Source organism: Musca vetustissima, unplaced genomic scaffold (assembly GCF_032173495.1).
Source record: "Musca vetustissima isolate MV318-11 ecotype Yass unplaced genomic scaffold, APGP_CSIRO_Mvet_v1 utg2953, whole genome shotgun sequence".
NCBI classification, from domain to species: Eukaryota; Metazoa; Arthropoda; class Insecta; order Diptera; family Muscidae; genus Musca; species Musca vetustissima.
The window spans coordinates 88,222-96,871 of NW_026884428.1; positions in this window are offsets into that span (position 1 = coordinate 88,222).

Here is an 8,650-nt window from a genome sequence, read left to right on the forward strand (position 1 = left end):
CAATATGCATAAACTCATAAATTTGCAAGGCATAGACAAAAAACCAAAATAAAAAACCAAATCTAAACAAAATTCTCAAATATGAAAATGAAACCAAAACGAATCACTACAACAACAACAATTGTCAGATTGAATAAATTTTAATTGTTTTAAAAGTGGGTTAAATTATTTAAATATTTATATGTGTACATATATGCTAGCTTTTTATATTATACAACTAAAGTGATTTCTTGACCTTAATCTCTTTGATAAGGATAACATTGTTGGCTTTCCTTAAAGAGCCTTATTGGCTAGGCAGGATGCATTATGGGTTTTTAATTTCTTGTGTTGTGTCTTTGTGGGCTCTCCTCGAAGGTGTCATCTGCGTATTTATGACACAAATGTCAAATGATATTTTAATTGGTACAGACATATATGTCAAATCCGAACATGATTGTCAAAGACATATTTGTGTATTGACATGCATTCACACGTACATACATACATGTTTCATTATCTAATTATCAAACAAGAAAATATTTAAACAGAGAAAGGCTTACAACAATATATATGTGGTACATATGTATATGTACATAATCGACTAACAATTTAACAAAGATTTAAGTACCCACTCTGAATCGATAGTATTTAATGATACGGGGAGATGGGGGGCAACGTATTACTTTAGGAGAAAATGAAAGTTCCTTAAAAGTACAACCGATAAAATGGAGATTCCAAAAAAAAAAATCCGATTGTCCTCATATAAGACTTGTTCTTATACTTGCGAATACTATGAATAAGAAGTCATTGCGTAGTATTATATGATACTTATACGAAATTGTGTTAATCCAAATTAAGTATCATCATTTCAGTTACTTATGACACAACAGCTACTTTCCAACTTAGTTAGTAGTCACTCAGTAGGAACTGCTACATTCACATTCGCTTTCAAATTATCAACATGCTTCGACTTGATATTTTTCTTACACTCTGACACCTTGAATTATAAGAGGAACAGGCAGAGTTGAGCTTCGTTTTTCTCCCTACCTGGAAGACATGCCAAGTGTTTTTCTCAATTGCTTCTTCCTTCTGCCACTTTCAAGTCTTGTTGAATTTTCCAGATTCCATATGTGTGTGTGGCGTTTGGTTAGTGGGTTGGCTTGGCTGGTTGGCTGGTTTCACCAGATTGAATTGCCAAAGCAAATACTTATTACTCGCCTGACGGCAAAGGGCGTTATGTTGACAATTCAAGGCTCAGTGTCATGTTTTGCATTTAAATTCAAATCCATTCAAAGCTGCAGATGAACAAAATCAACGCTTTTCCTTTCGGCTGTTACGCCAAAAGAAAAGGACACATACAGTTTTTTATTGGAATTCCAGTTTGCTGGCCTTTAGAGCATATGCCAGGATTTCTATACAAGGTGCTTAGCTGTTAAGTATCCCTACCTTGCCTGGCGCACAGCGAGAGACATGGTGCAAATCAATGGTTTTGAGTGACGTTAAGTCCTTAGTTTAGAAACAGCAGCAGTATAAACAAACATTAAAGATGCAATGTTATGCCAGATACAAGTATGAGTTTTTTTTTCTATCGGGCGATTCCAACTGAGATTTCTAAGAAGGAGTGTGTCAAATGACAAAAAATGGAAAGTGCCTGTCTTTCGAATATTTTCTCCTTGTTATCACTGAAAAAATCACTCTTGCATCAGTTGCAGTACTCACAAACGGCACGCTACGCCATCGTCATCATCATCACCATCACAGTCACCGTCGTCTTTATAGCAATTCACACTAGTTTAAGGATATTCTCCATTTGGAAGAAACTTTGAAACGTGTAGTAGACAACATCACCTTTAATGGAGACTACGCCTGTATGCGTGTGTATGTGTGTGAGTATTTTAGCTCGTGTGTGTTTACATTTTTAGACATTTCATAGATTTTATTGGATTTTTAGTGTGTTGTCCTCCCGATTAGCGCTGTGTGTGTGCACGCTTAGTATGCGGGTGATGGTGTGCGGATGTCTCGTTTTCCTTTCGGCGTTGTTGTTTGCTGTTCAGTGACATTTGTTTGACAATAACACAACCGATTTTTTTTTTTTTGAAAAAGGTATTTGCCAGGACTTGTCGAGAAGGAGAAGAGTTTTGGGATGTCTGGATGTGACTATTAAATGCTAGTAGATTTGATTACAACATTTCTATTTTGTTTTCTGTTTGATTCGGGTAGTGGTGTTGAATATCAGACTGCCCATCTTTTGGATAGCAACGATAGGAGAAAACTGTCGAAACAAGTATGGCCCGTGGTAATGGTCCGACACATAAATGGTTACCTTGGAGTTTGTACATTTAAAGAGGGTTCATATGACCATATCAAGGTTGTGTTCTACCCGCTGCTCTCTATACCATGGCCAAGGGACGGGACACGTTGAAAAGTGAAAGTCCAGGTGTTGTGTCGCGGGGGCATCAGTGAAATTGGCCTTGTGACATGTTATACAGCAAGGGCTATTTGGATAATATTGTCACTTCTTTTGTCACTTAACACGTTTTTTCTAGTTATGTTGTTTTTTTTTTTCTTTTTTGGATGTATGAAGGGTGAGGCGAATACTCGACTGATTGATTTGATTAAAAGGTTCCAATTTTCGTATGTTTGCCACATTGAAACAATGATTAGAAATTGACAGCTAGATTATGGGCGGGCGTCTTATCAATGAATATACATCTTCATTTCTTCCAAACACTTCCAGGGAAAACATGAAAAGGAAATATTTACTAATATTTGTTGCCTCTTTGATTAATAGGAAGTCTAGAAAGCATGCGTGACATACGGAATACAATTACGGCAATTGTATTTAAAAGACTCGTCTCCTCTTATCCAACTGACCACCTTAAAAACGTTGCATATTAAAGAAAATTACTTGTTATACGAGTTTCTTGGGAAAATGTTGTTGTTCGCTGTATAATTTTAATTGTTAAATGTAGACATTTTATTTTGTCCAAATATTATTATTTATTTGTTTTGGTTTTATGAATGAATATGTTGTACATGTTTTATGAAGACAACCTGAGCTGAATTAATTACTAGGCGAACCCATGGCATTACTCATTCTTAAAATGTTACGAATTCTACGAATAATAGTAGGTACTCTGCCCCGTGTCGCCCATGTAAATGTTAGAATGGTCAGAAGAAATTCTTTTATTGGAAATGTGTAAAGGTGTCATTCCAAGCGACATCTCCGCTTATGAATATATTATAATTGTCTTGAAAATTTTATTAGCACCTTACACACACAATTTTGTATCGATTCTAACGAATGAATATGGGCCCATATACTACTTTTTCGCTACCACCATCTTATTTCGATAATTTCCACATACTACATAGAGTTTAAAATGTATATCCCTTTTATTGATGTGGCTGTGAGTGTGTGTGCGAGAGCCTAAGAGTGTGTTTATTGAACAAACACAAAAAGCTACTTAAACAAATACCGGATTATCCTTTTGGTTCCTTTTTATTGCTTTTCAGAGAAAAAAAGAAACAACAATAAAATAAGGCTTGGACTTTTTTATGTATGCATGTGTAGAAGTATTCACAGGATGACATGTGCACTACACACATACGTACTCGTATGGAAGCAGTTGAAAATATTCAGAATGGCAGAAGACAAAAAATAGAAGATTGTTTTGTTGTTGCTGTTGTATCTGCTGCTACTGCGGAGATTTAGTTAAATGAAGTAAAATGTCAAAGTCCTGACATTGCTCTCTTTGAGCATCGGCATTGCTATTAGAAATCCTAGTTTTTCAGTTTATATTCCTAATGCGGATAGTGGCTAATGCGCACAGTCTCAATGTTTTTTTCATAGGAAAATTTTAAGCACTTTTTCTAGGAGTCGATCGTATGGCTGTTGTTTTCTGTTTTGTTATATGAATCCACTCGGATTCCAAGTACTACTACTTATCCTAGCCTAGCTGCACACATTGATGGTGTTAAACACTGCATCTAGAGGGACATTTGAGATGCGTTGATGCTGGCTGGTTGTGTGGAGCTCCCTGTATGTTTGTGTTAAACTACTAAGTGAAGTTTTTAATATGCTTATGTACTTAAAAAATTTTATCATCAAACGATGAGTTAACGGTAACCATTTTACACCCCCGAACTGGGAGAGGATACATCAAACATATGTCGTTTTTCTTTACAAGGAAACGAGTGTGTGTGTGTAGGTGTCCTTTAACATACAATTGCACTGCACCTCACAATTGTACGACTGGGGCATAAAATTCCGATACATACATTTGTTTTAGATGCTACAGTTACAGTCACTCTACATTCTAGGAAAGTATTTTCAGTTTGTTTCATGTTGTGGATTTCTACTAAGGTTTTCACTGGTTGTCGATGTCATACTCATTGAGACATCTACCGCATCCAATGGCATAGTAGTCAGAAAATGAAGTTTTCCCTTCGTTTTTATATTAGGGTTAGGTCAGAGCAAACATTTAATATAAATTCAACGCATGGTGTAACGAATACTCAATTTAATGAATTCGTGACATAACGAATGAGCAAAATAGTCGACGTTTTACCCCGACTACCGCATATAACGAACGTTTTCCAAATTTGTATACTGAGTATAACGAATGTTTGCAAAAAAAATTCAAAATATGTAAATCGGTTTTTATTGTGATTATGTTGATCATTACATTTTTGGATCCAAATGAATTTTTATGTTCGTTGTTTTACCGGGTATTGACTGTATATTTAGTTCGATTTTTACGGAACTATGTGATGCTTCTACGTTATCAGAATTCTTTTTGATGTCACCATTAACTATTTCAGGATAATTCTCTGAACAATATGTCCTGTTTTCTGTATATGAATCCTACAACTATACAGCAATGAATCCTACACCTATGCAGTAGGGTGTCCAACAAAACACGATCGACTCTATAGCTCTTTGTGGCGGCATTACTCGCTTCACGGCATACTCATGCCTGTTTGTAAATTGCACTCTTCTAGTCCCCATAATCAACCTCATCATGTAAATGATGATGGTGACAATGATTATTTATGTGCAAGAGTGCAATGGTGGTAGTGATGGTGTGCGTGGGTGTGCGCAAGTGTTTCTTCGGGTTATTTTTGTTGCATTAGCATATGTCCCCAACACACACACACACAAATACAGGAAATTTTTTAATAGGTTTATGTTCATTTTTCAAAAGTGTTGTACTTTCGGCGTGAGATTTGTTTCTGCTGCTGGTGGAGGCAAGGGGATTTCGAACAGTTGCACATGTATTGAAAATTTATGTGATTTTTCAAGGCAATAAATTTGGATGCTACACATAATACGCCTCAGATAGTTGTGTTGGAGAACAAAACCAGGAATCTATTAAACAAATTTCTAACAACATTTTAACGAGCTCACTACTCATTGACTACGTCGACGATGACATCAACAGGAAGGAGGGGCATGTACTGCAGTGTGTCCCCTTCAGACATAAATACTTAAGTTTTATGAGTTTGTTACTAAGTCTGATTTCCAACAAAATCACATGTTTGTTTTTCAAATCAAATTAAAAACAAAGCAACTTAACAACGACAACAACATTGAGAAGATGTTCGACAACAACCGACGAACGATGCTCATTTGTGTAGCAGCTGTGCCAGACAATGTGTGAGAATTTTCTACGATTTAAGAATCTTTATTGATTTTATTTGCTTGTTAAATGCCTCGAAACCAATTTAAATGTGCCTTTTTATGGTCAATAGACAAGGTCAGCCGATGCTGGCTGTAACCAATATCGGAAAACCGAGCATCATTAAACATTGACTCGAACAAACAAGCCGCCGCCGACGCTGACATCGACCGAAAGGGCCCAGCTCAACCCTCCATCCTTTCTTGTGTGGTGCAGCCAAAGTCACTATAACAAAGAGAGCATCGATTGTTTGAAAATTAGATGAGACGAGACATCGGCAACGGCAACATAAGGCCAGACCGGACAACGAACTCGCTTAACTGCACCATATGGCATTGGTCCAACATGACCTGCCTGAAGATATCATTGAATACATTTTTCACGCATTCATCTTCGAAGGCTGGAATAAAACGACGCGGCCTTTTGCGAGTGTGGTTTTCTGGCTAAGGCAGGGCTTGCATAGATAGCTACCACACAAAATGAAATTCGTTATCCTCCTTTCTGTGGTGGACCCTCTCGCATATGTTGTGGCCGCCGCCTCCGTTTATCGGTGTGCATGCGTGTGTTTGTTGTAGTTGACTGTGCTGCAGAACAAGCAATGTATCGAACAATGAATTTTTGGTTTTCGTAACAAAATGCCACAGAATAGAACATTTTAGTAAAAATTTAATGCATTTTTGACTACTATTTCAGAAATTAGTTACACATCAGTTTAAATTTTCTACACATGTTCCTCAAATGGTTCTGGTCGATCGAATGCAAACGACCTATCTTCTTTTCTTTTGTTTAGTTGTTATTTGAAGTTAAAGGCATATAAATAAAGCCGCACCCATTCATTTGATTCGTAACACTGCCCTTCATTAGTTATTCATGTTACAGTTTTTTTCTTGGTCATAAATTGTTTTGGGTCGGCTATTTAAAGTATTTTAAATAATGGCCCGAATACACAATATTGACATGATCGAAAACAAAACATCCGTTCTAAGGTTTGTCTATTATGTCGAGGCAATTATCGGTGGGTTTTGACTTTGATAAGACAAAAGTGTGGACACTGAACAGTGTTACGAATGGGTATATATTTGACAACAAAATAAAATCTCAATAAGGATCAGAATACCGAATCAGAATTATAATTTCCCGTGTGAGGTGCATTCTGAAACAAAATATTTCTTATATTTTTAATACTCATGTATAAGTAATACAGAACCTAATTGGCGTTTCAGGTGAAGTAGTTTAGATAATAAACTTTATTCCTTTCAAGAATTAACGGGAACCCCTGGAAGACGGGCAGACATTCTAAAATCAACATAAAATTGTCCAAAACCCATATTTCGATGAGGCATTGGAGTGTAAATATCGCAGAAAATAAATCATATGCAATTTATTTTTCCAAATATTATTTCATCCAAAAACTGAATAATCTTTTCTCGACGACTTTTGATAGTTTTTTAAATTAACACATATGAACGTTCTAGCCTTACCTCTTGTCATTTGTATCACCATACGTGCAGTTGCATTTTATATCACATCGGTACACTGTGCAACTTAATTTATTCAAAATGTTGCTTTTAATCTTACTATTCGGACACTATTTTGTAAATACCAAAATATACGTATTTTTTTCTAACAAGCGTTACATTATTCTTGTTCTGCGATTCGAAGCGATACGACGTGTCCAGTTTATGCATCTCATTATGAGGCCGGGAGTAGTGCCACATGTAATCTGATCTGCATCTTCTTGGCCATGTGTTGTGTAAGCGTGTGGGCATGACAATGATCTATTACTGGCAACGATAATTTTGTTTAACAAGCAAGGTCTCCGGTTCTGAATTCACAAGTGTCAATTTTCCTTTTTCGTTTGGGTTGAATCCTGTAACAACACTCCTGCCTGCCGTTAAGTTGTTTTCCTCGTAAAAGGAAATCCTTAGGACTCAAGTGTGCCTTAATATGCATATAAGAGAGCGCTTAGTAGTGCTCTTGAGCTCGTTAGTAACTCAAGGATGAAAAGGATATTTTATTTTCTTCTTCGTTATAATTCGGTTTGGTTCATTTGATTTTTTCTCTCATCTGCTTCATTTTTATTGCTGTGAATTTTGTGATGTTTTTGGCTTCGAATTTCCAAAGAATGAAAATAAGACAGCAACAACACATGACTTCCAGAAGGTTAGGGGGAGTGATGGGATTTGTTTTCTTCTCGTTGGAGGGTATCGGTTACACAAGAAAAGGTTGGGATTCATTATGAAGTGTTTGGCATAGTTGTTTTCTTTAGATTTAGCCGTTTGTTTTCATTGATAATATTTAGGTGGCCCCCTAAATGCCAAAGGAAAACAAGGATTTGTTATGATTTCATTTGAAGAAAATGAGAACAATGAAAATAAGGAAATGGTTTTAAAACAAAAACCTCAAGCAAAATAAACACAATTTAAATTGTATTTCCTAAAAGTTCAGTGAGAAAGAAGCAGCCATTTTATGCGGTAATTTCATTTTTCTTTACTACACACCTTTTAAATAAAATATACCTTGAATTTGTCGTCCTAAAATTCTATGATCCATGAAGAACCGTCGTCAGTCTCCCCTTGGATTGCTGCTCTTCTCACTTGCAACCACATAATGGTGTAATAACAATTTCATTTCTGTGGGAACTGATTATCTTCAATGATTTTCTGGTCCATAACTGAAGCCGAAATAATCCGCACATTAAGCGTAAATATGCTATGTACTTATGCCATCTTATGCCTGACTAAAGTCAATGCACTGAATCCATGTATGGAGCGGAGCAGAGAGTCAGACCAGAAATTGAAATAAAAATAAATAAAATGTAATGTTCTTCATAAAGAAATACTCAATTATTCACAAAAGCCGCATTCCCATGAGCAACAAGGTCTAGCCAGCCAAGAAAGTGCAGTCTAAATGTGGAACAAGGAAAAAGAAGAAGCAGGTTGGGGGAGGCAGGCATCGGTGGTGGTACAGAATTGGGTCAATGTGGGGGC